The 24,051-nt window shown below is 48.4% G+C and overlaps 1 pseudogene; it reads left to right on the forward strand.

Annotated features, from left to right (window-relative positions):
• Positions 1-16,198: 16,198 nt before the first annotated feature.
• Positions 16,199-16,351, forward strand: LOC116484396 (U1 spliceosomal RNA; annotated as a pseudogene).
• Positions 16,352-24,051: the final 7,700 nt, after the last annotated feature.

Genomic DNA, 24,051 nt, shown 5'->3' on the forward strand with positions numbered 1-24,051 from the left:
GGCAGCAATCAGGACTGGGCTTCCACCCAGAGGATCATTTGTGAGGAGGGGGAGAAAGCAGGAGAGGAGGCGTGGGGTAGATAGTCAGGCATGGGACAGGTAGCATGCAGCACTTACTCCTCCTCCGTGCCTGTCTTCTCATCATAAACGGTGAGTAAACACAGTGCCTCACGCCTGTAATCCCAGCACTTTGGGAGGCCGAGGCAGGTGGATCACCTGAGGTCAGGAGTTCGAGGCCAGCCTGGCCAACAGGGTGAAACCCCGTCTCTGCTAAAAATACAAAAATTAGCCAGGTGTCCTGGCATGCGCCTGTAATCCCAGCTACTCAGGAGGTTGAGGCACAAGAATCACTTGAACCCAGGAGGCAGAAGTTGTAGCGAGCCAAGACCGTGCCACTACACTCCAGCCTGGGCAACAGAATGAGACACCGTCTCAAAAAAACAAAAACAAACAAACAAACAAACAAAAATGGTGAACAAAGAAATAACCTATCCAAGGAGCCAGAGAAATCTTCCAACCACCTCGTTGGCCTGTGCTAGTTTCAAAGGGGATCATGTATCTACAGAAAACACAGGTAACCTCGGGTTGCATAGGGCAAGTAGGGAGATGATTTTCCCCCTAGAGCCAGGACTACCCTTCCAAGCCACAGCCCTTCACCTTTAGGAAGAAAGAAAAGGCTTTGTGATGAGAGTCCTCTTTAAAAGGAAAGAAATGCAGTCTCATCAAAAGCCCGGTGGTAACACTTCCCTAACACAATGCGTGCTGGTGACAACGTCTAATGAAGACGTTTATGATAGGGATGTAATTGTAAAAAAAAAAAAAAAAAAGATTAAAAAATTGGTTTCAATGCTTTGCCATCCAAGAGTTCATTTGTTTCCTCATTCATGCACTAAATAAGCCCCTAATTAATCTTGAACCTTGGAGAAAGGCGACTAGATTGCCATTTTCTCCGTAAGGACACACTTCACATTTTGGGAAGTTTGAAGAGGCTCTTCAGCATTTTCCTTTAGTGGTATTTTATCAGCATTTTAGAGAAGCTTCATTAGGCTGCCGAAAGCTGCTAATTGCATTACCATATTTTTAAGCCTCACGGGTTCGGGTCAGATTCATCGTTCTCCCAATTCTCCCAGTAATCTGCAGGTTTGACATGTCAGCGATCCAACCGCTGAGGAGAGAGGCCACCGTTCACACCAGCATGTTGCTTTCTCCTCACAAGGAAAATTTAGCTTCAAAAGTTATTGTGATGTCACCACTCCTAGGGAGAAAAAAATAAACCTCCAGCTTTCCAGCCAAGAAAAGAAACACAAAAGGAGGACTGTGTGTGTGCATGTGCATGTTTGTGTATAGATAGATAGACATGAATATAGATGTACAAATGTGTGTTTAGAGATAGAGAAATATAATGTATATGCATAGAAATGAATATCTGTATATGTGTGTGCGTAGATATGAATATATGTATATGTGTGTGTAGATGGATATAAATATATGTATATGTGTGTAGATAAATATGAATATATGAGTATATGTATTTATCTGTAGATAGATATGAATATATGTATATATGTACCTAGATATGAATATATGTATATATGTGGAGTTGGATATGAATATGCACATATGAATATATAAATAGATATGAATAGATGTGTGTATGTGTATAGATGATGTGTGTGTATATCTGAATATATGCATAGATGTATATATGTAGATAATGACTACATATGTGTGTCACGTGTGTAGTAAGTGATGATGCTTATATTTTATCTGGATTCTCCCCTCTCTTTAAAGAAAATTTCAATGGAAAACTAATTTCCAAACCTAAGCAGCTGAACACCCTACCAGGAGCCTCACAGACATTATGTCATTTAATCCTCTCTACAACCTTGTGAAGAGTTAACTACTATTTCTGTCATTTTGCAAAGAGGGAAATTGATTCTCAGAGTTCATAAGTCACAGAACCCACAAGTGGTGGAGGCAAAACTTGAAGCACGGCCAGGGGGGTCGCCAGCATCCATGTTTGGTTGGTAATATTCTGCCTGGGGGTCAGGAGTCTAGGAGGTGACAGACCTGGGTCCAAGCCAGCTCTGTGCCTCCACACAAGCATCTTTACCCCTCTGAGTCTCCCGTCGATGAAGTGATGATGTCCACCCTGTGGAGAAAAGAAGATGAAATGAGATAAAATGTGTAAAGCAATAAACCCTGGTCTGTCCACTAGCTGCTCACACAGGTGCAGCCCTGACTGGGGGCATCGCAAGACAGTTGAACCCCATAAAACCAGGGCAGGCACCCCACATCCTCAGCAGACCCCGGCCAACACACAAATCTGGGTCCTGCCAGCCGGCACCACTCAGAGACGGGATGGAGATAGTCTCATCTTCTGGCTCGAAAAGACCCGGTTTCTCCTCTCCTGAACCTCACCGCTGGAGTCTAAATAGACACTGTGCTGGGTCGGGTTCCTGGCTGGGCATTGACACTTTTACCCCTCCTGCTCCATTTCTGGTCTCCAGTGTCTTTTTTCTTCTAATACAAGTGTCTGGGACCCAGCAGCCACTTTTCAAGCAGAGCTCCCTGACTTGCCTTCCCTCCTACCCCCTCCCCTCCTACTCACTCTGCAACTCTGAGGCTCCATGCAAGCGCAGGAATGATGGAGCTGGGCTTCGGGGCAGCAGAAAGAGACGACTGAGAGACCCCCTCTGACTGTGGCCTCTGGTCCCTGAGATTGCCACCTGGGGCACGCCGGCTGCAACTGGGGAGGGTTTTAGGCACCGACAGGGCCCAGGAAGGGCTCAGTGATTGGCGAAGAGGCTCTGTGTTCACACAATGACAGCGTCCGGAAATGTGCAGGCCCCCCGAGCTGGGAATACAGGGCCTCTGGGCCAGCACTGCCCAAGGACCATCTGAGTCTTAATTAATCACAAAATAAGGAGATTCCTCCACCCCAGGCTACCAGGAAAGGGTCACCTGGTCTGCCCAAGGAGGAAGGGACAGCAGGTGGCCACAAGAGTCTCCAGGGCGAGACCCAGCTGGTTCCCTCCTGCCTGTGGCCTGCTCCCCAGGAAGCCCAAACCGTGTGCACCATGCCCAGCAAGCTGGACGCTGCCCTTCCACCAGCCGTGCGGGGGATTGGCTGGGGGGTGTTGGCTACAGCGCGTCTGATGCCTGGGAATCTCTGGCTTCTCTGCTGCATTGGCAAGATTGGGGGATAAGCAGAAGGGCTTCTGGTTTGTTCTGCAGGACCTGTCTGTGTCCCCACGTCTTACAGAGGGAGGATGGCAGCAAACGGGGTTGGGAAGTTGCTGGCACAGGAACCTGAGGGACAGAGAGGAGTATCATTTGCAGCTTGGGTTTTGCAGTCAGGTAGACATAGGTCCAAGTGTTGGCTCTGCCACATCCGACATGGGTGGCCTTGAGCAAGTGACACACCCTCCAGAAAACTGTTTCTTCCCTTGCAAAATGCAGCTAAGATTGTCACTACTTCTAGGATTGCTAAAGGATTAAATGAGATTAAATGACAATTAAATAAAGATAAAATAGTGCCAGTCATTCCGCAAGTATTTCTTTTTTTTTTTTTGTGAGACAGAGTCTTGCTCTGTCGCGCAGGCTGGAGTGCAGTGGCAAGATCTCAGCTCACTGCAAGCTCCACTTCCCGGGTCCACGCCATTCTCCTGCCTCAGCCTCTCCGAGTAGCTGGGACTACAGGCGCCCGCCACCATGCCCGGCTAATTTTTTGTATTTTTAGTAGAGACGGGGTTTCACCGTGGTCTCGATCTCCTGACCTCGTGATCCGCCCGCCTCGGCCTCCCAAAGTGCTGGGATTACAAGCGTGAGCCACCGCGCCCGGCCAGGACGGTCTTGATCTCCTGACCTCGTGATCCACCCGCCTCGGCCTCCCAAAGTGCTGGGATTACAGGTGTGAGCCACTGCGCCTGGCCTCATTCCACAAGTATTTCTTGAGCAGCTACACTGGGAATACAGGTCCCTGGCCCCATATGGCACAGGAGCTAGCTGAGGACGCAGATAATACACCAGGAAGACAACAAGCACGGCAGGATCGATGGCAGGGAGCGCTGCAGAGGAGAAGGAGGAGGTGCCGTCATGAAAACAGCAGGGACCGGCCGGGGGTCAGTGCAGGCCTGGTGCTTGGGCCAAGGGCTAAGGGATGACATGAGCCAGCCAGGTGAGGATGGGAGACCCAGGCAGAAGGGGGTGTGTTGGCCCTGAGTGGGGAAGGGCTCAGTGTGTTGAAAGAATTGAAAGTGGTCAGTGGGCTCGGACAGTGGTGAGCAGGGTGCGCCATGCAGGCACAGGGCTCGTGCTCCATCATTGTGGGGTGGCAGGCCCTGCAGCAAGGGTGCCTGCCGATGACCATGCCCTTTCCCATCAGGAGGGCTTCCCAAAGGAGCTTCGTCTCCTGCCCCAAGGAAGCTTTCCACTGAGAAATCTACATATGGAGCCCAGGAATGGCCGGGCACAGAGAACCCACAAACGTACCCAGATCCCATCCCACCCTAGGACCCAGGCACTAAATCTTAAACAATATCACATGTCCTGAATGCTGTTTTCCCTTCTACCAGGGAATCCTATTTTATTCTGATTTCTCTTTTGGCTGATCTCACTAGAAACTCAGGCCAAGAGAAAACACATCATACAAGAAGCTAGGAACCATATTCTATTCCAGACCATTCATATCCTCTCTGTCTCTCTCTCTCTCTCTGCCTCTCTCTCTCTCTGTCTCTCTCTGCCTTTCTCTCTCTCCTTACACACACACACACACACACACACATACACACACACACAGGCCAGCCATAAGTCAAAACAAGGGCTACAGCGAACCCTAAAGATTCACAATAACACAGCTATTTCCACACCTGTGCAACATTAACCTACCATGGTCTTCACCACCAAAGAGTGATTTAAAAAAAAAAAAAAACTAACATATAAACCCAACAAAACAGTTGTCAAATGTGGGTGTTGTGGGTTTTACATGTAAAACATGAACACACACACATACACACACACCCATATGCATGTATCTGCCTCGGGCCATGAAATTACCCAGGTGTTGCCCTTGAAGTATAGAGATTTTTATCCCATTTAACAGAAAGGGATTTGAGGCCCCATCAGTTACCCCAGGGAACACCGTGACTGAGCTGGAGGGCCCGGAGATGCTGGCAGTGCTCCCCTCTCTGAAGCCTCCTGGCGCTTTGTTTCCTGATAAGTGACACTTTGGGCCTGCCTTTTGTCCTGGCTCACTGACCTGAGAGCAGGGACCATGGCTCCTATATCTTGGTGTCCGTCCCTAGGACCTAGCCTGGTGCCTTTCATACAGTAGGTACCCATGTAGCACCTATTGGATGAAATCCCCACAAAGCATAGGTTGGTAGGAATCAAGGTATAGAAAGGGTAACTTGGGGTCCCCACAGCACCGCCCTTTCTCCCCTCCCACTTCAACACTGTCCCACCTGCCTGGAAGCCCTGCCCTCCCCACACCTCACCCCAAGATGAAACGCCCAACTCAGACATCACCTGGCTTCCTCTAGGCGATAATTTCAAAACAGAAACGTAGGGAATGAACACGGATGGCCCGCTCATTTTCTGAGTAGGTATCATTTTCAAAGCATTTGCCGTCGAATATCACTATTATTTTACAAAATGAAGCACTTTCTAACACCAAAAGGTAGAAGGGATGTACTCTCAGGAGACAGAGCTGTCCTAGAAAGGACCGCGCCCAGCTTTGTGAGAAACTCGCCACTCTGTCCTGGTTCTTTTCATCTTGTCTCCAACCACAGACCCGCATCAGATGCCGAAGCAGTGTTTAGGAAGCTCCTGTCCGGGAAGACAGCCAGTGGTGCCAACGGGGAAAGGAGCCAGGCCAGGAAGCCAGAAGCAGCGTGAGAGGGAGGTGACTCCCAGTCAGAGGATTGCAGATGTAGAGGAGGTGCCCGGGGTCCTGACCAAGAACGCCCGCCCCACTGGGGAGCCGGAGTCCAGAGCTGGGACGCCAGCCAGGCTGGGAGCAGGGATTCTCCTGGAGAGCTGAGCGAAGAACTGCAAGTCCTAAAGACTCCCTCTGGACCCCGAGAGCCTTTCAGCTTCTCAGTTCGAGAGCGGGTGGCAAACTGTGTTCCAGGCTGGATCTCCACCCAGTCTCTAATTTTACACGAACGTGGTTCTCATTTTCCACCGTCGTTTCCTGTGAAGCTCAAGAACGTAGTGGTCAGGCTGATAAGCAGGAACCAAGGGTGAGGAGGGGCTACCTACCCTCTCAAGGCTAACGGGAGACCCCCTAACTTCCTTGGCCACCTCCCCATCCCACCTGCCACACCCGCAGCCTGTGGATGGGGCCCTGCAAACATCAGCTAGAAAGCCTGGGCAGCCAGCCAGCCACCCCACAGCCACCCCCATCCTCCGCTCCACCTCTACGTCCCACACCCCATCCAGCCACACACCTGGCACACAAGAGGGGAGTGCCTTTTCCATGCCAGGCATACACGCAATTCTCCTCCACCAAAGCGACTGGCCTGTGGGCCTTCCCTTACTGGGCCATGTGGGGAGTAACGGGGATTGGTCTTGGAGGCTTTCCTGCCCCTTCCCCTTCTCCCCCAGGTCCCCTCTCCCTGTCCTTCACACTGCATCTCCTGTGGTTCTATCTGGGGTGTTGAAGAAGTTTAAGTGTGATCGATGGCTAATCCCAGGGGGCCTTGGCTCTGGCTGCAACCTGGTGAGAATCACTGGAGGGGGCTATAAAAATTGGGGGTGCTTCAACGTACCAGAATCTCTGGGACACATTTAAAGCAATGTGTAGAGGGAAATTTATAGCACTAAATGCCCGCAAGAGAAAGCATGAAAGATGTAAAATGGACACCCTAACATCACATTAAAAGAACTAAAGAGGCAACAGCAAACAAATTGAAAAGCTAGCTGAAGGCAAGAAATAACTAAGATCAGAGCAGAACTGAAAGAGATAGAGACACAAAAACCATTCAAAAAATCAGTGAATTCAGGAGCTGGTTTTTTGAAAAGATCAACAAAATTGAGAGACTGCTAGCAAGACTGATAAAGAAGAAAAGAGAGAAGAATCAAATAGATGCAATAAAAAATGATAAAGAGGATATCACCACCGATCCCACAGAAATACAAACGATCATCCGAGAATTCTATAAACACTTCTAAGTGAATAAACTAGAAAATCCAGAAGAAATGGATAAATTCCTGGACACATACACCCTCCCAAGACTAAACCAGGAAGAAGTTGAATCTCTGAATAGACCAATACCAGGCTCTGAAATTGAGGCAATAATTAATAGCCTACTGGCCAAAAAGAGTCCAGGACCAGACAGATTCACAGCCGAATTCTACTGGAGGCACAAAAAGGAGCTTGTACCATTCCTTCTGAAACTATTCCAATCAATAGAAAAAGAGGGAATCCTCCCTAACTCATTTTATGAGGCCAACATCACCCTGATACCAAAGGCTGGCAGACACAACAAAAAAAAAAGAATTTTAGACCAATATCCCTGATGAACATCGATACAAAAATCCTCAATAAAGTACTGGCAAACCGAATCCAGCAGCACATCAAAAAGCTTATACACCACAATCAAGTCAGTTCCATCCCTGGGATGCAAGGATGGTTCAACATATGCAAATCAATAAACATAATCCATCACATAAACAGAACCAACGACAAAAACCACACGATTATCTCAATAGATGTAGAAAAGGGCTTCGACAAAATTCAACAGCGCTTCATGCTAAAAACTCTCAATAAATTAGGTATTGATGGAACATATCTCAAAATAATAAGAGCTGTTTATGACAAACCCACAGCCAATATCATACTGAATGGGCAAAAACTGGAAGCCTTCTCTTTGAAAACTGGCACAAGACAAGGATGCCCTCTCTCACCACTCCTATTCAACATAGTGTTGGAAGTTCTGGCCAGAGCAATCAGGCAAGAGAAAGAAATAAAGGGTATTCAGTTAGGAAAAGAGGAAGTCAAATTGTCCCTGTTTGCAGATGACATGATTGTATATTTAGAAAACCCCATCATCTCAGCCCAAAATCTCCTTAAGCTGATAAGCAACTTCAGCAAAGTCTCAAGATACAAAATCAATGTGCAAAAATCACAAGCATTCCTATACACCAATAACAGACAGAGAGCCACATCATGAATGAACTCCCATTCACAATTCACAAGAGAATAAAATACTTAGGAATTCCAACTTACAAGGGATATGAAGGACCTCTTCAAGGAGAACTACAAACCACTGCTCAACGAAATAAAAGAGGACACAAACAAATGGAAGAACATTCCATGCTCATGGATAGGAAGAATCAATATCATGAAAATGGCCATACTGCCCAAGGTAATTTGTAGATTCAATGCCATCCCCATCAAGCTACCAATGACTTTCTTCACAGAATTGGAAAAAATTACTTTAAAGTTCATATGGAACCAAAAAAGAGCCCGCATTGCCAAGACAATCCTAAGCAAAAAGAACAAAGCTAGAGGCATCACACTACCTGACTTCAAACTATACTATAAGGCTACAGTAACCAAAACAGCATGGTATTTGTACCAAAACAGATATGTAGACTAATGGAACAGAACAGAGGCCTCAGAAATAACACCATACATCTGTAACCACCTGATCTTTGACAAACCTGACAAAAAACAAGAAATGGGGAAAGGATTCCCTATTTAATAAATGTTGCTGGGAAAACTGGCTAGCCATATGTAGAAAGCTGAAACTGGATCCCTTCCTTATGCCTTTTACAAAAATTCATTCAAGATGGATTAAAGACTTAAATGCTAGACCTAAAACCATAGAAACCCTAGAAGAAAACCTAGGCAATACCATTCAGGACATAGGCATGGGCAAGGAGTTCACGGCTAAAATACCAAAAGTAACAGCAACAAAAGCCAAAATAGACAAATGGGATCTAATTAAACTAAAGAGCTTCTGAATGGCAAAAGAAACCACCATCAGAGTGAACAGGCAGCTACAGAATGGGAGAAAATTTTTGCAATTTACCCATCTGACAACGGGCTAATCCAGAATCTACAAAGAACTCAAACAAATTTACAAGAAAAAAACAAACAGCCCCATCAACAAGTTAGCAAAGGATATGAACAGACGCTTCTCAAAAGAAGACATCTATGCAGCCAACAGACACATGAAGAAATGCTCATCATCACTGGTGATCAGAGAAATGCAAATCAAAACCACAATGAGATACCATCTCACGCCAGTTAGAATGGCGATCATTAAAAAGTCAGGAAACAACATATGCTGGAGAGGAAGTGGAGAAATAGGAACGCTTTTACACTGTTGGTGGGAGTGTAAATTAGTTCAACCATTGTGGAAGACAGTGTGGCGATCCCTCAAGGATCTAGAACTAGAAATACCATTTGACCCAGCAATCCCATTACTGGGTATATACCCAAAGGATTCTAAATCATGCTGCTATAAAGACACATGCCTTAAAAAAAAGGCCAGGCGCGGTGGCTCACGCTTGTAATCCCAGCACTTTGGGAGGCCGAGGCGGGCGGATCACGAGGTCAGGAGATCGAGACCACGGTGAAACCCCATCTCTACTAAAAATACAAAAAATTAGCTGGGCGTGGTGGCGGGCACCTGTAGTCCCAGCTACTCGGAGAGGCTGAGGCAGGAGAATGACGTGAACCTGGGAGGCTGAACTTGCAGTGAGCCGAGACTGCGCCACTGCACTCCAGCCTGGGTGACAGAGCAAGACTCCGTCTCAAAAAAAAAAAAAAAAAAGACACATGCACACGTATGTTTATTGCGGCACTATTCACAATAGCAAAGACTTGGAACCAACCCAAATGTCCATCAACGATAGACTGGATTAAGAAAATGTGACACATATACACCATGGGAATACTATGCAGCCATAAAAAAGGATGAGTTCATGTCCTTTGCAGGGACATGGATGAAGCTGGAAACCATCATTCTCAGCAAACTATCACAAGGACAGAAAACCAGACACCGCATGTTCTCACTCACAGGTGGGAACTGAACAATGAGATCACTTGGACACAGGGTGGGGAACATCACACACCGGGGCCTGTCGGGGGGCTGGGGGGCCGGGGGAGGGATGGCATTAGGAGAAATACCTAATGTACATGATGAGTTGATGGGTGCAGCAAACCAACATAGTACATGTATACCTGTATATCAAACCTGCACACTGTGCACATGTACTCTAGAACTTAAAGTGTAATAATAAAAATAATAATAATATAAATAAATAAATAAATAAGTAAAATTCATAATTTAAAAAAAGCCCGGACATGGTGGCTCACGTCTGTAATCCCAGCACTTTGGGAGGCCGAGGTGGGCTCCTCACCTGAGGTCAGGAGTTCGAGACCAGCCTGACCAACATAGTGAAACTCTGTCTCTACTAAAAATACAAAAATCAGCCGGGCATGGTGGCGCCCGCCTGTAATCCCAGCTACTTGGGAGGCTGAGGCAGGAGAATCACTTGAACCCAGGAGGCAGAGGTTGCAGGGAGCCAAGATCGCACCATTGCACTCCAGCCTGGGCAACAAGAGTGAAACTCAAAAAAAAAGTTGGGGGTGCCCAGGCCTCACCCCAGAGACCCTGATCCAACAGGTCAAGGTGGGGCCCAGGCATCGAAGGTTTTAAAGGGTCCCCTGAGAATTCTAGTGTGCCGTTCAGTTGAGAACCTCTGGTGCCAAAGGCCAAAGAGGCACCCCCGTGGGACCACTGTGTTAACAAATTGCCTCCCAGTATTGTCATCTGGACAGAATGAAGCTCCAGGGCTTTGAGTGATTTCGAGCAGAACCACATGATACTTGAGGGTGGGGGCTCCAACTTGAGAAGCCATCCCACACCCCAAGACAGGCTTTGACCCAACACAAGAAACGTGCGCTTCTACCTCCCACTCCCATTCCCTGGGTCCTCCCCCTCCCCCTCTCAGATTCCAAGCTGGGCTCCAGGCTCAAAGTCAATTCTCTGAAACCCAGCTCTCCGAAGGGGGCCAACTCAGGGAGTTGTCTTAGCAGGCAAGTGGGGACTGGCCATCTTCCAGTAGGACCTCCCTCTGTGCTAGTTGTAAGGATGAAGTGAGATATTAAATGTAAAATGTTTTACATTTTTTTACATGTGCATGGCGTATACACGTGCTTCATAGAACCGTGTATGTAGCTCTCAGAATTTCTCTTTTGCACACATTTCAACAGTTTAGCTCTTCAATCCATCTTCAATTCCTCTTTCTCTGCTCCCAGAATATCCCCAGTGTTACTGCCTCAGCCCAGCACCTGGCACAGCAGAGTGCTGCCCAGAGGTGGCGCTCAGTGAATGGCTGGAATGATGGGATAAATACAGGTTAGCCCTGAGCGGCAGGTATATCTGAAAGGCACCACCATCAGCTGGCACCACCATCCTCCGGCCACTCCAGGTGGACACCTGGGCCCAGCCCCTCACTACTCCCTCCCCCTCACCATCCTGAGGCTGGCACCAACCCCCCCGCCCCACCATCCTAAGACTGCACCATCCTCCTGCCCTTTTCTCTGCAGCTGCCCCACTTCCACTCCACTCTCCAAATCAGGTTGGTCTTTGCCCACTGGAAGATATACACATGAAATTACTTACTAACCATTCCACTTTACCCAAGTGATTTGCTTTTTAGAACACATACTTGAACCGAGTCAAGGTCATTTTTCCTCCATGAAAGACATCCTCGCTGGGTGCTTCCGATCCGGCACGCATTCCTGAGAGCCGAGAACAGAGGGGTAGAATCCCATGCCAGACCAAGGGAGTGTGGTTCCTGGGATGGGCACCTGTCTCAAGGGACCTCTCTGTGTGCCTCAGTTTCCTCATCTGTAAAATGGGAGAATTACAGGAGCTCCCTGACAGAATTGTTGTGAAGATTAAATGAGTTGCTACATGCAAAACTAGGAACACAGCCCGGTCCAGTGTGTTAACATTATTATTATCGCCACCATTATTATTTTTAGGTGTGCACGAAAAAGGGCCTGAGGACTGCAGTTCTACACGGTAGCAAGTGATGGCTACAAAGTTGCTCAGTTGGCCACTTCCCTCCTCTCATAAAAATCCCTCCATGGCTCCCCAGTGCCCTCAGGCAAAGTCCTTCAAGAGCTGAGCCCTGCTGATCTGGCAATCTCATTTTGCACCACACACCCTCACCCAGCCAGCTGCAGCAAACAGCTTCTCTGGACCAGGTGGTGATTGGTCAGCACAGGGCTAGCCCTGAAAAAGGCTTGCTTTGAATCTGTTAATGTGGCAGGATGAGTTTGCACAGCGTCGGATCACTATTCACCCTAGGCAGTGTCCTCTGGTTTAAGGGCAAAATGCAAATGATACATTTCGAAATAATCAGCAAGCGAGATTACTTATCTGGGGCAAAGAGCTCTTCTTTCCCCAGCAAATGCTACCCTATGGGGTCTGCCATATTTCCCGACCACCAGTTGTGTGTGTTGCAGGCGTCTTATCTCATTCGACATTATTATTTTCTAGAGGATAAGATAGCAATGTTTGCTCAACTCAGAAATATCAGCCCATGATTGCAGCTACCTGTACTTTATATTCACCACCAAAACAGAAAAACCTTCTAAGACTTGTGAAATCAACCTGAATTGGAGGGTAGGAGTGGATATAAAAGAAAGAAGACCATCGTAAGAGCTAAGGAGTAAAATATTATCCTGATTAAGTATGGGGGAGGAGTTGATGCACTGAGGTTAAAAATACATCGTTTTTCTTTTCTTTTTTTTTTTCTTTTTGCAAATTGTGTTCTTGTGTGTTTCATGATGACTGATATGATATATCCTTGGCTTTCAGAGCAAGAAAAGTCGTCAGGGTTTCATTTGTTATGTTTATGCCAAGAGAAATCAATCTCCACAGACACAGAGAAGGCTGCTCACACTCACGATGCCGTCTGGGGAATCGGCTGGTCACACCCTTGGCGAACCGCAGAACAGATACTGGGTAAGATACGCTTTGGGCTTATTGATTACAAAGCTTCTTCATTACTTCTGTGGAGCTGCAGATCAATAGGCTCACGGAAACATAATAGATTTTTTTAGAAAATCAATTAAACAGAATATTTTTTACAGAATTGAGTTTGCACAGCCGTGTCGTTGGTGTGCAGTTTCACATTTTTAATGCAATTTTTCTGTAAGAGCCGCGTTATAATGAAGAGGTGGCAAAGCCTTGGTTAAAAGTTCATGCATAGCAATACGAATGGGTCAAATTAGAGGGAGACAGGACCGACTCCAGAGAAAGCAGAGAGCATCGCGGCCGCAGCCTTGCTGGGGAGCAGCGGTGTGGGGCACCTGACCTGCCTATTGCCTACACATCATCATGTGGGCAAAATCTATCCGTGTGCCTCCTCTCGGTCTAAAAAACGGAACTGAAACTTCTTGGAAAGCTCAGATTGATGTCTGAATTTCCCCATTCTGAAAGCAGAAGGAAGCTCAGCAGGCATAAAGGTGAAATACAGCCAGGCTGTGGCTGTCCAGATTTGCCGTGGCGTACATGCAGCTCTCTCCTCTAAGCTGTAGAGGAGAGAGCTGCAGGAGCGGAGACGTGGGGTTCAGGCTTCGGAACAATGGTGGGGAGGGGCTGTGGCCTGGACCTCAGGCCCATGGGCCATTACACATGGAGCTTTTCAGGTCATAGGTAGGTAAGCCTTTCCCACAGTGCCAGGTTTATGCAGAGTGACCCTTGCAGGCATGCTGCAGTGCCCCAAATCACAGTCCTGAGCCAGCGGGGGCTGACACCATCCCTGATTCACTGTGCTTCCCTCCTGTTGCCATGTTCCTCCTGGTTTGGTATGATCCTGGAAGACAGGCATGAAGAAGAAAGAGAAGAAGGAGAAGGAAGAGGAGGAGGAGGAGGAGGGAGGAAGTGAGAGAGGAGGAGGAGAGGAGAATGAAGAAGAAGGGAAAAGAAGGAAGAAGGAGAAGGAGGAGGAGGAGAAGGAGGAGGGAGGAGGAGAAGGAGGAGGGAGGAGGAGGAGGAGAGGAGAATAAAGAAGGGAGAAGGAAGGAGGAGGAGAAGGGTAAGAAGGAGGAGGAGGAGAAGGAGGAGGAGGAGGAGGAGGAGAAGGAGGAGGAGAAGGAGGAGGAGGAGAAGGAGGAGGAGAAGGAGGAGGAGGAGAAGGAGGAGGAAGAGAAGGAGGAGGAGGAGGAGGATTAGAAGAATTATTAGAAGAATTACGAGAAGAATTGCAAGAAGAAAGAAGAAATTCCCCTGCCATTTCTGGCAACTCTACGAAGAACCGCTCACATGTATGCGGTGAGAAACCCAGCAGGAAACCCTCCTGAAAGTACTCCAGCTCTGCCGAACACAGGACTCCAATGTTCCCAACGGTGCATGATAAATAACAAGGCTGTAACTCCACAGAGAAGCCCGGTGATGACGTTTAGAAATCTCCTTTAGCTTCGTTCTCATGGTTTGCGTCGTCAGAACCCCAGGATGGAATCTCATCTCAATTGATGTCCATTTCAGGGGTGGATGTTGTTGAATCGCACTTCCTTTGTTCTGCCTCTTATCGCCTTGGGCTTGTTCTTTGATAGGTCAAGTGTTCCTCGGGGGGCCTCTCTTCCTTCCCGCTCCACCCCAGGGAAGGACAGAGCGTTCTGCCCTCTGAAAATCTAGATTATTTACATCTCTAAAGGGGCATCACTAAAGGAGCTGTGTCTGGGCTTTGAGTTGCTTGTAACACTTCTCTGTAAATTCTCCCCATTTTGTTTTGTTTTGTTTTTACCCTGAATTAGTAAGATTCTGAATTGAATCCTGAAAGCTGGAGTGAAATCTGAAGCCCTCCTTTCTGCAGGACTAGAATAGAATCAGAAGGACCCCCAAACGAAGCTAAGGCAGCAGGCTGAGTTTGCCTGGAGACCAACACGTGCCTGAAGGTGGAGATATTCATTCCCTTGTTCCTTTGCCTCCCTACAAGTATCATCGCTGGGGAGCGATCCAAGGGTGCTGGGGCTGCAAGTGTTGTTTGAGAAAAGGGGAACATTAGAAGGAAGTGCAAATGGAAGTCTTTCTGATCCAATGATTTGAGGAAAATTACTTCTTCCGAGGCCATGTTTTCAGCCCAGTGGATTTCATGACACCTAGTATGTATCTCGGCAAAACAGCAACTGAGCCATCCAAGGATCAGCATTACCTTCTTTTCAAGGGCCTGTTTCCCTTGCCTCCAAAACTTTGTGGGTATTGACGGCCAGGCTTCTAAACCCTTAAAACTCCCCAACTCTAGTGCCAAATTGGACAACATTCTTTTATGTACTCCTTTTTAGTTATCCCCACCTGCCCAGCTCCTTTATTAGGTCGAGACATTTTAACTAAATTATCTGTCAGCCTTTCACGTTTAATCGTTCAAAACTCAACCTGGACCCACGATAGACACTAGAATGCAAGACTCTCAGAAAACTCTAGGGAAGAACAATAGCACTGCCACAAAAAACTGTGGAAACTGTCAGGCCTCTGAGCCCAAGCTAAGCCATCATATCCCCTGTGACTTCCACGTATACATCCAGATGGCCTGAAGCAACTGAAGATCCACAAAAGAAGTGAAAATAGCCTTAGCCGATGACATTCCACCATTGTGATTTGTTTCTCCTCCACCCTTAAGAAGGTTCTTTGTAATTCTCCCCACCCTTGAGAATGTATTTTGTGAGATCCACCCCCTGCCCCCAAAACATTGCTCCTAACTCCACTGCCTATCCCAAAACCTAAAAGATCTAATGATAATCCCACCACCCTTTGCTGACTCTCTTTTCGGACTCAGCCCACCTGCACCCAGGTGAAATAAACGGCCTTGTTGCTCACACAAAGCCTGTTTGGTGGTCTCTTCACACGGACATGTGAGACAGAAACAAGAAGCTCCCTCTATGTGCCCTGTTGGGACATTTTTGCTTGGAGAACCCTAACTCTAAATTCTTACCTCGCAGAGAGGGACCCGATGGGACCTGTTTAGTAAATGTCACTGAGTTCTGCCAAGTGTCGACAATCTTCCAGGGAGATAACTCCTAATTAATTAGAAAAAGTGCCTGCCCTCGAGGCGCATACATTCGATGAGTGAGACAAATAGACACAGATGTGGCACGGACGCCGCAGCACAAGGATTTTGTCTGCATGTTCATTGCTGAGTCCCCATGTTTAGAAGAGCACCCTGCATACTTACCTGGCAGAGGAGACACCGTGATCACAAAGGTGCTTTTCCCAGAGTTAGGCTCACATTCCAGGTGTACTGACCCCTGCAATTTCCCCAAATGCAGGAAATTCAACTGCATAATCGGTGGGGTGGACTGTGTTTGCACTTTCCCCTCTGGGGTTTTTTTTTTTTCTAACATAAAAAAAAAAAGAAGAGGCTGGGTGAGGTGGCTCACACCTGTAAGCCCAGCACTTTGGGAGGCCGAGGCAGGTGGATCACCTGAGGTCAGGGGTTCGAGACCAGCCTAGCCAACATGGTGAAACCCCCGTCTCTACTAAAAATACAAAAAGTAGGCCAGGTGCGGTGGCTCACGCCTGTAATCCCAGCACTTTGAGGGGCTGAGACGGGCAGATCACGAGGTCAGGAGATCGAGACCATCCTGGCTAACATGGTGAAACCCCATCTCTACTAAATATACAAAAAAAAAAAATTAGCTGGGCGTGATGGTGGGCGCCTGTAGTCCCAGCTACTTGGGAGGCTGAGGCAGAATGGCGTGAACCCAGGAGACGGCGTTTGCAGTGAGCAGAGATCACGCCACTGCACTCCAGCCTGGGTGACAGAGCGAGACTCCATCTCAAAAAAATAAAATAAAATAAAATAAAAATAAAAAATAAAAATCCAAAAAGTAGAGTGGTGGCACACACCTGTAATCCTGGCTACTCAAGAGGCTAAGGCAGGAGAATCGCTTGAACCCGGGAGGCAGAGGTTGCAGTGAGCCGAGATTGCGCCACTGCACTCCAGCCTGGGTAACAAGAGCGAAACTCTGTCTCGAGAAGAAAAAAAAGAAGAAGAGTGCAGGCCCTCAGTGAATTATGAACCAGACTGAGTCTGTATCATGGCGTATGTCAGGTAATAACAAGTGATGTGCATGCCGGGAAAAGTCTTCATAAGCACAAAACATAAAGGCCCTGCAGGCGATGAGTGTAAATAGCCTTGACCCTGAAGGAGGACTGCATTTTATAGCCCTCAAAATAGCCCCACACTCACCCTTTGCACACCTCACAATCAAGCCCACTGACCACACACACACACACACACCCCACATGCACAGGCACACATGTCATCTCATCTACAACAGAACCTGCTGTCCACAGGCATTTTCTGCAGTGCCACGCCTCAGGCCTCATTTCACACCCAATGTAGGTCATTTTTAACCCACTCCCCATACAACAAAAGGATTTTTGGTAATTGTGGTGGGCTGAATAATGAGGTCCCAAAAATCCAGGTCCTAATCCCTAGAACCTTTCAATGTGACCTTATATGGAAAGAGGGACTTTGCAAATGTGATTAAATTAAGCATCTTGAAATAGGGAGATTATCCTGGTTTATCTGGGTGGGCTTTAAGAGTCATCAAATGGATCCTAATCAGAGGGAGACAGAGGGAGACTTGAGAGCAGAGGAGACTGTGTAACCACAAAGGCAGAGATTGGAGTGAAGGGCTCTGAGAATTTAGGAAGGGGCCCTGAGCCAAGGAATGCAGGCTCAAAACCAGCACAGACTCCACGTAAGTCCCCAGTGCAGCCTCTACAAGCTGGAAAAGACAAGGCAAGGAATGCCTAGCAAGAGCCTGCAGAGGGAGCGCAGGCCTGCCAACACCCTGATGAAACCCATTTAAGACTTCTGGCCTCCAGAATTGTAAGATAAGACATTTATGCTGTGGCCGAGGTAGGAGGAATGCTTGAGGCCAGGAGCTCAAGACAAGCCTGGGCAACATAGTAAGACCCCAACTCTACAAAAAACTTAAAAATAGCCAGGCATGGTGGTGCATGCATGTAGTCCCAGCTACTTGGGAGGCTGAAGCTGGAGGATCGCTTGAGCCCAAGAGAGCCAAGATCTTACCCCTGCACTCCAGCCTGGGCTATAGAGCAAGACCTTGTATTAAATACATAAATACATTTTTGTTGCTTGCAGCCACCAAGTTTGTGGTACAATTTGTTACAGCAGCCGTAGGATACTAATACAACTATAAAGTAACAGACATTCTTTTTTGGTTTATGATTTAAAACTATTTTCATAGAAGAATAAATTTTCATGTTAAAAAATTATTCAAATTCAGTAAAATATTTCATGTATGAACTAAAATTTGTATTTACCAAACACTTCTCCTTGCAGTTCACACTGTTTTACTCTTTGTTTGTTTGTGATGAAGTTTTACTCTTGTCATCCAGGCTGGAGTGCAGTGGTGCAATCTCAGCTCACTGCAACCTCCACCTCCACCTGGGTTCAAGTGATTCTCCTGCCTCAGCCTCCTGAGTAGCTGGGATTACAGGCGTGTGCCACCACGCCTGGCTAATGTTTGTATTTTTAGTAGAGACGGGGGTTTCACCATGTTGCCCAGGCTGCTTTCGAACTCCTGACCTCAGGTGATCTGCCTGCCTCAGCCTCCCAAAGTGCTGGGATTACAGGCATGAGCCACCACACATGGCCTCTTTCACTGTTTTAAATTTGAATCACAGATAAAGAGGATCTGTGGTAATGACGGAGCTGAAAGAAGTCCAGCTCTGTTGCTTCATTGTTGCAATCCCTGTGCTGTCATTGTGCATTTCTAATCTGTTTAATGAAGAAGAATTTAATTCTGCTGGGGTTAGATACATAGACTACACCTGAGGGGCCTCAAATGATTCCACACTTTAGAAACGTGCTCTCTAAATGAACACCAGTGGCCATCCTTGTGCTGGGAGCTGACTGTGCAACTGGCATTTTCCAAATTAACTGTCACAAAGAATGCAATGTTTATCAGAGTAAGTAATAAAAATGTGCCAATTTGAAGCTTACATATATATTACTAGAACTCAACAGTAAGCAGAAATTGTTTAGAACAGAGGCCAACCAAAAAAATTTTCAGGGACATTGTTTAGAACTGCGGATGCACGGTGTTAATAAAAAGCAGACGAACTTTTAGCCAGTTTTATTATTGCTTGTAAATTTCCTACGGATACTCCACGTCCTCACTGCCTGCCCTGGGTACCACACTGATTTCTCATGGTGCAGGAAAAATGAAGACTGTTATCTTGGTTTAGATGCTAAGCCTTCCTTGGGCCCCACTGTGCCTAGAGGCTGAGTGAAACCTCCAGGGCTTTGCCTGGTCTCTGAGCGCAGTGCTCAGAGAGCTGGTGGGCAGAGGACCTGGGGAGGGGGGAATTCCACAAAGGCCCCTGAAGCTCTAACTGGGTGTAAAGTCGAAGGAGGCTTCCCTTCATTCTAAGGCAGGGCAGCTTGCAAGGGATTTGAGGGCAAGGCCGGCCTAGACAAAACCAGCACAGACCCCAAGTGGGTCGCCTGTGCAGCCCCTTCTCCCTTGGGGTACCCCAGCCCCCTGAGCCTGGCCTGCTAGAGAGACTTGCCCTCCCTCCCAGCCTTTGGAACTCCCTACACTGGCCTTACCCCCTCATCCCCAGGGACACACCCCCCAACCTGGAACTCATCGCTCAGCTGGAGACCAGCCAGGTGCCACCCCGAGTGGCTGGCCCTGCAAATTGAGGGGATCTGGATGTCTCCTGGCATGTGGCGGTGCCAGGCCGGTGAAGGAATGAAGTCACCAGTAAACAGAGAGGCAGTGGGAACAAGAAAGCAAGAAAACAGAGGCCACCCGGCCCACACCCTCCAACCACCCTGCACCTGCACCTGCACCTGGTCACTGCTTCCTAAGCATGCGGCCTTTCTCCCCTGAGTGCCCCAGGCTGCAGGCGGCCTCTTGGTGACAAGAAGACTTGGAGGTACTGATGCGCTTTGGAGTCAGGAGAAAGGGATTCAAACCCTGCCTGTCCACTGCTTGCCCTCGGACAACATTCCACCCCCGAAAAATGAGACTGGAGTTGGGCGCAATGGCTCACGCCTGTAATCTCAGCATTTTGGAAGGACAAAGTGGGTGGATTGCTTGATCCCAGGAATTTGAGACCAGCCTGGGCAACATGGTGAAACATCGTCTCTACAAAAAGTATATGTAAAAATTAGCCAGCCATGCTAGCACGTTCCTGTAGTCCCAGCTACTCAGGAAGCTGAGGTGGGAGAATCACTTGAGTCCAGGAAGTCAAAGCTGCAGTGAGCCATGATCGCACCACTGCACTCCAGCCTGGGCAACAGAATAAGACCTCATCTCAAAAAAACAAAAAAAGAAAGAAAGAAAAGCAAGGCTGGAAGGCTGAGCAGAGTAATGGTGCCTGTGAGGATACCTGGTGCAAGGGTGGGCAGTCAGCCTTCACCTCCCACTCCCCTCCTTCTGGGCAAATGTTCATGGGCACATCCAAATAGTAGGGCACAGTGTCATTTGCCCTGAGCCCCTCTTCCCTGGCCCCACAACCAGGAAGGGGTTGACTTGCTCCCTAGAGTTAGCTTCCACCATTTAATAGGAGACTTTAGGAGAGATGGCAATCATTTTCAGCAGTCTCAGTGGAGGAGGCATTCAAGGACTTTTAGGGTGACACCCAAGGTGGCTGCTGGGGCAGGCAGCCCCGTTTTGAGTTGAGCTGGAGTGGGAACAGGATAGGAGAAGGAATGGAGGGTGAGCAGAGAGGCAGTTCCCACCCCGTCGGTATGCAAATCACTTGCTGCTGAGATAAATGATCCGGCAGGATGGCAGGCAGGGTTCCCAGCGGGAGCCATTTGTCATTTCTACTCCTGATGTGTGAGTGAAAGAGTGAGAGCCTCCCCCATGCCTCCCCGTGACACAGGTAGCTCAGCCAAGCCCCAGGTGCCCGGGACAAGAGGCATCTCCCAGACCTCCGCCTCCCCGAGTCTGGAGAGGGGCCTGCCTGGCACAGTCCTGGACGTGGGTTCTCCCAGTGCTGAGCATGGGAGAACACTCCTTGGTGGCCAGAGAGTGGGCCCTTTGTCTCCTGGAAGGACGATGTCAAACCACAAACCTCCCTATCTTGGCAGTCAGCTATCTGGCTAATTGACAAGGCGTACATTGCTAAGATTTTTCATGACATCAGCAGAGCCCAACCATATCTGGGATTCACAGGGCGGGCCTGGCACAGAGCAGGGAAGGGTCAGGCCAGGTTGTGTTCCAGCAAGAATTTGCGTCATGTTTGGACCCCATGGGCTCGTGTGTAAATGATTGATGAAGGGACAGATGAATCAATCAATCCTGGAGATCTTGAATTTGCCAGAAATCCAATCCAACCATCCTGCTCTTTCCTATTTGGGCTCCTGGTCTTGAGAGCAAAGGCTTGAGAACATCACACTAGGAAGGACTCAGAATGTCGGGGAACAGATGCCAGGCAGTAGTGATTTACCAAGAGAGAAATGGGCTGCCCGGGCCGGGCTCAGTGGCTCATGCCTGTAATCCCAGCACTTTGGGAGGCCGAGGTGGGCGGATCACCTGAGGTCAGGAGTTCAAGACCAGCCTGACCAACATGGAGAAACCCCGTCTCTACTAAAAATACAAAAAAAAAAAAAAAAAAAAAGATAGCCAGGCATGGTGGCGGGTGCCTGTAATCCCAGCTACTCAGGAGGCTGAGGCGAGAGAATTGCTTGAACCTGGGAGGTGGAGGTTGCAGTGAGCCGAGATCGCGCCATTGCACTCCAGCCTGGGCAACAAGAGCAAAACTCCGTCTCAAAAAAAAAAAAGAAAGAAAGAAATGGGCTGCCCTTCCTCACAGCCAGGGCTGCTGTCCCACCCACGCTGATAAGCTTCCAGTGCTTAGAGACGGTTTCCCACCGTGGCAGTGGCCGGGCTGGTGCGTCCTGCCCTTTGCTAGAGCTCAGAACCTGGCCTTAGTAGGGGCCCAATAAATATTTGCTGATGAACTAACAAACAACCAGAGAAGGCCCTCGTAGGACCACATGGCATGGCCTTAATTCTGGAAAGAGTTAAAGCTTTTTGGCACAGTTAGGGATTGAACTTACAACCTTGGTGTAAAAAGCATACGATCTCACTTTGTTCTTTTATTCTTTTGTTCTTTCACTCACTCACTCACTCACTCATTCAAGAACCATTTCTTGAGGACTCACTATGTGCTCAGCATTGGACAATGATGACTCTCAGTATGTCATGGGTTGCCAACGAGCAGGACCCTTAACAGCGACCAGGGGCCTCTCCGCTAACAATGGCCAGGAGTTCCCAGACACAAAGGGCCCCACAGCTCTTGGTGAACCCCAGATATCCACCAGGCTCTGCTGATATCATGGAAAATCTTAGCAGCTCATGCACAGGACGCACATTTGTCAATTAGCTGGTGAGTTCAGAAGCCAAAAGAAAGCGGTTTGAAGCTTTCCATTGCCTTTCCAGCAGACGGACAGTCTTGGCCAAAACACAGCACTACCCAGGCTGCCTCCTCGGGAGGGTTCTTCCTTCTCTTTCTTGATGGTGAGGGGCTGGACAGGACTGTCATCTCTCACTTGAGGTCCCCATCAGAACACTCTGAGGTCAACTCCACCTACAGCCTCCCACCACCAAAACTTGGGAAAACTCCAGAAAGGCAGATTTGATTCAACTCACTTCAACAACACATTGTTTGGTACCTACTACGCACAAGGTCCTACTAACGCAGGGCAAGCGAGCTCTAAGATGGGGCTTAGTCCGTGAGGGTTCTTGGTCTTGCCCAGGAAATAATTCAAAGGCAAGCAGGGGGTAGAAGAAAATGGCCTTGTTGAAGCAGCAGTGTTACAGCTGCGTGACAGCTCCGTGACTGCCCCTGCAGAGCAGGGCTGCCCCATAGGCAGTGTGCTGAGAGCTGCCACTCAGGGCAGGTTGGCAGACATATTTATACCCACTTTTAATTGCATGCAGATTAAGGGGCAGTTTATGCAGAAATGTCTAGGGAATGAGCAGTAACTTTTGGGTCATCAACATTGTCATAGAAAGAGGTGGTAATTCCCAGCTGTTGCCATGGCAATGGGAACCTGACATAGCACACTGGTGGCCATGTCTGACTGGAAAGCTGCTTCTGCACTGGTCTGGTTTTAGCTAGTCCTCAATCTGTTCCAGTGTCTGAGCCCCACCTCTGGAGTCAAGTTCCACCTCCTACCTCATTATGTTCAAACTTACCAGGAGGAAAAAGACCCAGTCTCTTTTATTCAGATACTGATGACCTAGAGAAGAGAGACACAAACACAAGTAGCTATAATGTAAGAAGGAGGTCAAGGGTTGCAGCCCACAAGAAAATGAGGTCACAGGGGATGTGATGCTGGTGAGAGGTGAGCCAGGTCTGCTCAGCCACTGGGAGGCAGGGTCAGCAGGTGACAGTGATGGCGTAGCAGCTTCCTCAAAAGAAGGGGGCTGGGCTGGGCATGGTGTCTTATGCCTGTAATCCCAGCACTTTGGGAGGCCAAGGCAGGTGGATCATCTGAGGTCAGGAGTTCAAGACCAGCCTGGCCAACATGGTGAAACCCCGTCTCTAGTAAAAATACAAAAAACTATCCAGGGGTGGTGGTGTGTGACTGTAGTGCCAGCTACTCGGGAGGCTAAGGCAGGAGAACTGCTTGAACCAGGGAGGCGAAAATTGCAGTGAGCCGAGACCACGCCACTGCACTCCAGCCAGGGCAACAAGAGTGAAACTTCGTTTCAAAAAAAAAAAGAAGAAGAAGGGGAGCTGGAACCTGGGGAGGCGACAGGGAACAGTGTCAGTTGGGAATCCCCCAAGGGAGGAAGCTCAGGGCATCTCTTCCCATCCGTGAATGGGCCAGAGGAGCAGAGACACAGGTGAAGCCGTGCGACGCCGCCCCTGAGGGAGGTGTGGCAGACGTTGCAGGGGATCCAAATTCATTCCAAGAAGAGGATCCATGGCACTCTGCAGGGGAAACTGAAGGATGTGGCAGAAGCCTGTCTGCTCAGAAGGAAAGGGCTTAGAAAGGGGCAGGCAGGAGGCCTGG

This window comes from Hylobates moloch, unplaced genomic scaffold, assembly GCF_009828535.3.
Source record: "Hylobates moloch isolate HMO894 unplaced genomic scaffold, HMol_V3 SCAFFOLD_15, whole genome shotgun sequence".
Lineage (NCBI taxonomy): Eukaryota > Metazoa > Chordata > Mammalia > Primates > Hylobatidae > Hylobates > Hylobates moloch.